The sequence below is a fragment of the Notolepis coatsorum genome (assembly GCF_963971535.1).
Source record: "Notolepis coatsorum genome assembly, chromosome: 7".
Classification (NCBI taxonomy): Eukaryota; Metazoa; Chordata; class Actinopteri; order Aulopiformes; family Paralepididae; genus Notolepis; species Notolepis coatsorum.
The window spans coordinates 29,395,427-29,404,309 of NC_140171.1; positions in this window are offsets into that span (position 1 = coordinate 29,395,427).

Below are 8,883 nucleotides of genomic sequence, written 5' to 3' on the forward strand. Positions count from 1 at the left end.
GTGAGGGGGAGGAATTAATGTCAGTCACATGGTTTTAGATTTAGAAGTGTTTTACCTTTTCATTTCATAGTATCCAGAGAATTGCACGTAAGGTAGACTGTACATTTCCTTTTATTTTTATTTTTTTGAGCTACTTGTACTTTACGTTGAGTATTTTCATTTTAGGGAACTGTATACTTTTACTCCACTACATTTATCTGAACCCATCAGTTACTAGTTACTTTGAAGAAAACGTCATGTAGAATGCATCATTTACATTAGATATTAAAGTACATTCAATAGCAAATACTTCTCTACTTTTACTTAAGCAGAATTTGAATGGAGGACTTTTACTTTTACCAGAGTACTCATTTACCTTGGTATTTATACTTTTACTTAAGTAAAGGAACTGTGTACTTCTTCCGCCACTGGACACACTGTATAGAGAGAGAGGGGATGATATGAGACATAAGGTCGCCAGTTGGAATTGAACTTGCGGTAGTGAGCCCACATGATGTTAACCCCAGTCCTCCACCACATCACCCAGCCACAGAGATGTAAACAATCAGATGGTAATGAGCTTCATTGTATGTCAGAAGCCATTAAACCGACCAGAGATAATGAATAGACACTGCGTTGCGGCCGGTAAACAGGGTTGGGTGTCTTTGTAATGTAAGACCTGTGCGGGGTTATGGGATAGCCTTGTCTAATGCCGCATTCGTAAACACATTATAGCCACAACTGTCCTCTCTGGTGAAAGTGGGGGATCAAATTATGTTGACTGTTCTGTCGTTTTGGCTGCTGTAGACCACTCTTCCAATTCCCAGTTTAAGAAAGCAGGGTTATGGAACACTAGTATTGACAATCCATCTATTCACATATTTATTGTAATATGCAATTTTTCATTTGATTTAATTTCAAACCTTTATTTAAACTTGAAAGGCAACTGAGGTTTCCCTCATTTACAGAAATTAGTAAAAAAAAAAGCATATAAAATCACACAGCATATAAAATCATAACAATAAGACAACAAGGCGAGGCAAAAAGCAAGGATAACAAATCAATTAAAACACGTACAACTTGATTGACAAAGGTTGGAGACCAAGGTTTTAAACTCTGGAACAGAGGGGCTTTAAAGACATTCCATGAGCTACGGGCATCATAGCAAAATGCAGATTTACCCTGTTCTGAGCAAACTCGGGGGACCTTAAAGGGGAACTATTTTACTATTTCTTTCACTATTTGGGCACTTTTACACAATTCCTGTGAGTCTATGGAACACCTCTGTAATATATATATTTTTTTTATTCATTGTTTTGTATTTCTAATCAAGTCCTCAAAAACAGCATTTTTCTACCTCAAGATTTCGAGCTGTTTTGAGCCTGGGCTCCTAAACCACTGCGCCGGGCCTGCTGAGCGTCGTGTTCACCTGAACATTAACATGCAGCAGTGACTATATGACATCACATATAGGCACATTTTCAAACGACTCAGTTCAGTGAGGGTGAATATTGTGAGAGGAGAATTGGAAGAATGCGCCAATATGAGAATTTTGAGACATAGATCATATTAATATAAGTTCACATAGCTAGGAAACAATGCTAAACACTCAAAAAGGCCATTTATAAGATAGTTCCCCTTTAAGTACATCCTGCAAGCGCAGAGATGAATTGTGTTCATCATGTCTACGCCCACCAAGATACAATTTGTGACTGATCAGGATAGAAAGATAATATGACAGACATATACATTAAAATGTATATTAATATAAATAATTAGTATTAACATTCAGTGGGGTTATGGAGAATCCATGACCGTGACCTAGGACAAAGAGGCAGATGTGTTAACATGTTGGATGGTTAGTCTTCGAAGGTTTTATTCTATAATTCCACAAAGTCGATACTTGCTGGATTCTCTACTAAACAATTAGCCTGTGTTCGACACTTTAGAAGTTTGGCAAGACAGCGATGAGCAACAAAAAGCCTTAATGTCCCATTACAGAAGTGATGTCACTTTTGTTTTTGTGCCAACATGTACAAACACAGAGTCTTCATACTCATCCAACATGTACAAACACAGAGTCTTCATACTCATCTGTCGAGGCGGGTGGGCAAACAGCTTCGGTAAATACATGAAACCCCTTTGGTGGAACACTGCTAAGCCCATGATTCACATTCAAAATGGGATTCACTTATAAGCAATTCACATTATTTTCTGCCTTCACGTATTTTCTGGCCGGGGTGTTGTCCTTATTTCTGCTCCATTTTTACATTAAAGTCACATTATAGCAGCATTTGTGGTGGTGGTGATTATTATAATGGGTTCACTTTTGTAGTGGCAGCACGGTGGTGTAGTGGTTAACATTGTCGCCTCACAGCTACAGCAGAAGGTCCAGGGTTCGATTCCCGCTTGGGGACCAGGTTTCCGTGTTGCCAGGTACCCAGGTGGGGTATCTCCCAGGCCATTCTGTGTGGAGTTTGCATGTTCTCCCCGTGCTCGCAAGGGTTTCCCCCCCGATAAGATAAACCCAATGGAAAAACATGCACAACAGATCGTTAACGCTGTCGTGTTCCCTGACGAAGACGGACAGGAGCACTTGGATTGGTCCCCGGGCCACAGCTCCTATCTGCTCCCGGCTGCCCTTGGGGGGAAGGACTACGGGATGGGTCAAGCGCAGAGACTCAATTTCATCGGTGACCCAAAGAAATTGCATGTGTGTGTTCCTGTGTGTGCCGCCCATCGCATGTGTGTCACTGCATGATGAATAAAGACTTCTTCAAAAGTCCAGTTTATATTATATGTCTTTTGTTTGTTTTAATAGATCTGTTTGTGATGTCATGTTTATATTATATAGTCGGTAGAGATATGCACCTAAATTTTATGTGGGTTGGAGTTGAGTAGGGATAGGGGAGGGGTTGCCACAATAATTCACTTCATAATATGTTATACAGTATATCTATATAACCTCATTATAATGGCTATAGGTGTGGCCAGCAATTGCAACCTCACTCAACCAGACCAAAGCAAAACATTTTATTAAACACTGTGTGCAATGCCAAGCAGGGCTCTTCAGCCTAGAAGTCACTGTTTGACGGCATTACAGATTCTACCTTTAAGACAGACCATGTTGTAGTACCATAATCTGGACCACGTTTACATACAAAACTGTTTTGACTTGGAGGCAGACGCAGCCCAAGCCTTTATGGGACCCTAAGCAGATTTGCGGGACCCCACTGCCTCAGCACCGCCAACACTATTGACTATTGTCAAGGCTTGATCATTCGCACACCTATGGCTCCCAAGTTACTGTGTTCTGTATTTCTTGTGGGCCTTGTTTTGCTTGAATCATGTTGTCTTTGTAAAGATGCATAATTGTATGGATTTTTGTCAAATAAAAAAAGTAGTATTAGCTAGCCAGCCCGTTAACATAATATTATGCTTTTGTATGATTACCATTGACATCAAATAATATAATAGATAAATAAAAACATTTCAATCTTTCTAGTGGGGCATTTCAAGTGCTCTTGGGGGCCCTCTGGTGGCCACAGGGGCCCTAAGCAGGCGCTTACTTCGCTTAAGCGCTGGCCCGGCCCTGCTTGGGGGAGGAAGAGATCTGTTTATCTAGTTATCCTTTGTGACAGTCGTGATGACGAGAGGCAATACCTTTTTGGTATGAAAGGCAAACATTCATAATGTTAATCAATAAAAAATAATGCAGAAGAATGTAAAGGAGTTCAGACCTCTGTCAGGCTGCCCCGCAATATCTCAGGTCACATTTCTGTCAGCCGTAAAATTGAGAAAACAGATAATCATAAAATGTATACCAGGAGGTAGTTGAAAGCAAAGGGTTTTGATTGTCCACAGGATGCTCATAAAAAGTAATAAGTGCTCTACAGGCTGCAGAAACCACAAATATTTAGTATAAGGAGGATGAAGATAGACGCACACACACCGGCAGACAGGCATGCACGCACACACACACACACACACACACACACACACACACATACATTTACACATTAAAATTGGTAACATACCATTGACTTACAGTCCTTACCTTAACCTTAACCTTAACCTTAACCTTAACCTTAACCTTAACCTACGCCTAACCTTAAAGCCCCAATCTGGTATTTTGACTACGGGGTATATTCACATACATTCTTAAAAGGTTTGATCTGTAAATGGAAAATAAGCTTTTAGGAACTTTAATCAATTGTAACTCATACAATATACTGTAAGTCTGTTTTACTCTAAAGGAAATACATTTAACAAGGACACATAGATGCGAAGCACATTTCCTGTGTTTTCTTACTAAATTATACTGAACTGACTTACTGAGTTATACTGAAGTGACTTACTGAGTTATACTGAAGTGACTTACTGAGTTATACTGAACTGACTTACTGAGTTATACTGAAGTGACTTACTGAGTTATACTGAACTGACTTACTGAGTTATACTGAAGTGACTTCCTGAGTTATACTGAAGTGACTTACTGAGTTATACTGAAGTGACTTACTGAGTTATACTGAAGTGACTTACTGAGTTATACTGAAGTGACTTACTGAGTTATACTGAAGTGACTTACTGAGTTATACTGAAGTGACTTCCTGAGTTATACTGAAGTGACTTACTGAGTTATACTGAAGTGACTTACTGAGTTATACTGAAGTGACTTACTGAGTTATACTGAAGTGACTTACTGAGTTATACTGAAGTGACTTACTGAGTTATACTGAACTGACTTACTGAGGTATACTGAACTGACTTACTGAGGTATACTGAACTGACTTACTGAGGTATACTGAACTGACTTACTGAGTTATACTGAAATGACTTACTGAGTTATACTGAAGTGACTTCCTGAGTTTGACGTGACTTACTGAGTTATACTGAAGTGACTTACTGAGTTATACTGAAGTGAGTGAGTTAGTGACGCTCATGGTTCTAAAAACTCATATTTACCTCTTGATGCAGCAACAGCTCAGTCAATCAACTACAAAATTAAAACATGTCTCTACTGCAATATTTATTTTTAACGTTTGGATCACTGATTGGGCCTTTAACCATTAACCCAAAAAGAGTACCGTATGTGCCGTATTGGACAAGCCGTCCCCAGGGAACACACACACACACACACGAACACACACACACACACACACACACACACACACACACACACACATACACTCCATATCAGACCCACATATCTTACCAATCAGCACATCAATATTGCACAAAATGAATGTATATATATATATATATAAAAAAATCACAGAACCGTCGGCTAGAACTAGTTTCTATTTATCTGTTTACTGCATCTAACACTGAAGCGCTCCTGTGGCTTTGACAAAAACCACAAAGGCAGATTCTGAATCTGTCTCCTGCACAATAGTGGTGCGGGAATCAATGTAATAGAGCAAAACATTCTTTAACAACATGCTATACAATGAGTGAGATGCTGTTCACCGTCTCTCCGGCTGTAAAACCAACACTACGTTTACAGCACATTTGTCCGTCTGGCCGAACAGGATGACTCATGTATATAATAGAAACGCACAGCTACATATGTGGCTTCTGTTTCACATGTTTTATTTGAGTCGGCTTTAGTCTGTTTCCTATTTAGTAGCAGATGTATTTTGCATTAGTGCTTCCCAACGCGTGGTCCGGGGACCCCCGGGTGTTCTTGAGGTTTCACCGGCGGTACAATGAGAAATAGGGTGATTTCGGTGTTTGTTTATGTCATTAATAGGTTGACATACAGTAGAGACACTTTTAGGATTCTGCATTTAATCATATTTAAAGCAGCAGTTTGTAGTTTCTTTTTCAGGGCGGGGTTCAATAAAGTATGATATATCTTTAGTATTGACTGTATGAAGTGTCATAAAACAGAAACAGGATCTCTGTCTTGTTCCTACCCTCCCACCATATTTACCATAGAAATAAGTATCTTCTGTTGACAATGTTGGTTAACTTTTTTGGGGGTGAATTTGTGTTTCATGTGTGTACATCAGTAAATGTAGCCTATTATCATCCAGGTCATTCTTTTTCTGCCCAAAACGACACAGTGTGGCTTTAACACCAAAGATCTTCTCAGATGGGGCTCCTGAGTCCGTGGCCTGATGTGGGTTTTTATTTGAGGGTCCTTGGCTAAAGAAAACCCATTCATAAAAACCAGGTTTGCTTTGACGCTGTCTGAGTGGGTTACGATGTGACATACAAGCAGGGTTGGGTAGTAACTGATCACATGTAACTGGATTACAGTAGCCTAATTAAATTACAAACATTCAGTAAACTAAACTAGTGATTACTTCTTGGATTACAGAAGCATATTTGACATTATGATGGTGAGATTAAAGATACATAGTAGAAAAGACTCACGCACATCCCAAATGTAGTCACGGGTGCTAGACTCGAAATAGATCTGTAATGTTTGTGGAAAAAAAGTCTGCACACCGTCTATAGTGTTCCCAAGTTTTAATGTACTTTACATTACATTAAAACTTGGGAACACTATAGACGGTGTGGAGATTAAAGATACAAACATTATTTATAAACTACTTGAAATAACATAAAACGTGATTATAGACAATGATAATTGATTAGTTATTCAAATGATTAGTCAAATTGGAATAGACTATTTTACCCTCCAATTCTGTACATTTCAGAGGCAAAGTAATCCAAAAGTAATTCAATGTAATCAAATTACAATTTTAAGCAGGAAATCTGTTGTCTGTAATGGAATACATTTGAAATGTAATCTTCCGGGGCGGCCGGGTAGCGCAGCGGACTAAGCGTCTGCCTACCACCGCAAGAGACATCGAATCCGGCTGTCAGCGGTACCTCCGGCTTGGTCGGTCGTCCATACTGATACAATTGGCAGTGTCAGCGGGTGGGAAGCCGGTGGGGTGTATCCTGGTCATTGTAAACAGCGACTCCTACAGGTCGGTCAGGGCGCCTGCACAGCGAGGGAGGGAACTGGGGAGGGTAGTGTGATCCTCCCACGCGTTACACCTCCCCAGTGAGAGTCCTCGCTGTCAGGTGAAAAGAAGCGGCTGGCTGTCTCTGCATGTGTCGGAGGAAGCATGTGATAGACTTTAGGGCTCCCTAGACCGGCAAGTGGGGGGGGGGGGGCAAATGCGCGCAACGACCAGGAAGGGCATAACGACTAAAATTGGGATGGGAGAAAAAAGTACAGAAAAAAGGGAGGAGAAAAAGTAGATAAAAAAATTATGTAATCTTCCCAATCCTGCATAACATGGTATATTCCATAGTGATATACAGGACAGATACACTATTAGATTAGATTCAAATTTATTGTCATTATACAGTACAACGAAAAGAAGTTTAGCATCCAAACAGAGTGCAAATGTAACAGTAAAGTGCTAAATTAGAGTGTAGTGCTAATCAGATGTATGTACATAGTTGTAATATTAATATGTACAGTGACACAGGTATAAAGACAGTATGGTAGGAATCATACTGGCCAGCAGCATAACTAGTAAGAGTAGGTAAGGGATATGTACAGATATATTCAAGCTTGCTCTGAGCTTGGAAGGTTTAAAAATTTAACAAGTATAAATAAAGGTTTGATGATGATGATGATTCTGTTAAATTGCCCCAAACTCTCACAAAAAAGACATTTAAACCGAACAGCATAATCTGTACACATTTTTGTGTCCAACCAAAATGTGACCCAAACATAAAACGGTTAAACCCAAATATTTTCAAATATGACTTACTACTGACTACAAATCACTAGTAGGCCTATAGGTCACTGGTTGTCAGTGGTTGAAGTAAACTTTCCTAGCAGAAAAACAAAACACTAAAGAAAATAGTGTTTTACAATCACCATCATCATTTATTTTTGTGCTCCTGGGTTTTGTATTGTTGACAATAATGTGTTGAGACCTTGTATAATGGAGCAATCCCTGTTGTCAGTTAAAATAAACCTGCCTTGTCCCAATCTCCGAATGTTGCTTGTAATAACTAAGACTTTTATAGAGCTTTTCAAGGACTCGAAGATGCTAGTAGTGTAGTTTGGTATTACACAACAACAACAACAATATGGGGGTTACTGCCATGGGCATCACTTACAAACAACATCAAACAGGTATCAACAGCCAATAGCTGTACTCACTTGCATCACAACAGTAACTAGTAGAGCACAAACCTCCGCCAGGCGCCTGCTGTTAAAAATGCCTGCCTTGCCAGAAATGTAAGCTGAGGCCACAATGAGAGATAAAAAGGTCTCAATAATAGTTAACTCTACTAGAACATGAAGGACAAGCTTCTCTGATCAGATCTTGGTAATCATGGTTAACTGAACAGATCAATGTTACCTGCATACTGTTTTGCCATATATTGATCGTCGCATTGAACAGGAACGTGCAACAAACCGCAGTCCAGATGACTGGTGGGGGGCACAGCAGGAGAGAGGATTACAAGAGGGAGAGACACACTGAAATGAGGGAAATTGTGTCTACATTTGAAAGCCATCGCAGCAGTGGAAATCGTGTTCTCCGTTTGAATTGACAACCTGTTGAGTTCAAGAGAGTTTAGAGGGCTGCTAACATTAAGTAGACAGTCTCACTGCAGAGCCCTGAGATTGATTTGTGAGGTTTCTGGTCAGAGAAAACGGTGAACATTGGAAATACTTCACCTTTAATCACAACCCTGCTTATCTTAGTGTTCTTGTAATTAAGATATCCACCTATAATCACAACCCTGCTTATCTTACACAATGTTGTTGTAACTAAGATGTTCACATATAATCACAACCATGCTTAGTTTACACAATGTTGTTGTAACTAAGTTGTTCACATAATCACACCCCTGCTTAGCTTACACAATGTTGTTGTAACTAATCACAACCCTGCTTAGTTTACACAATGTTGTTGTAAC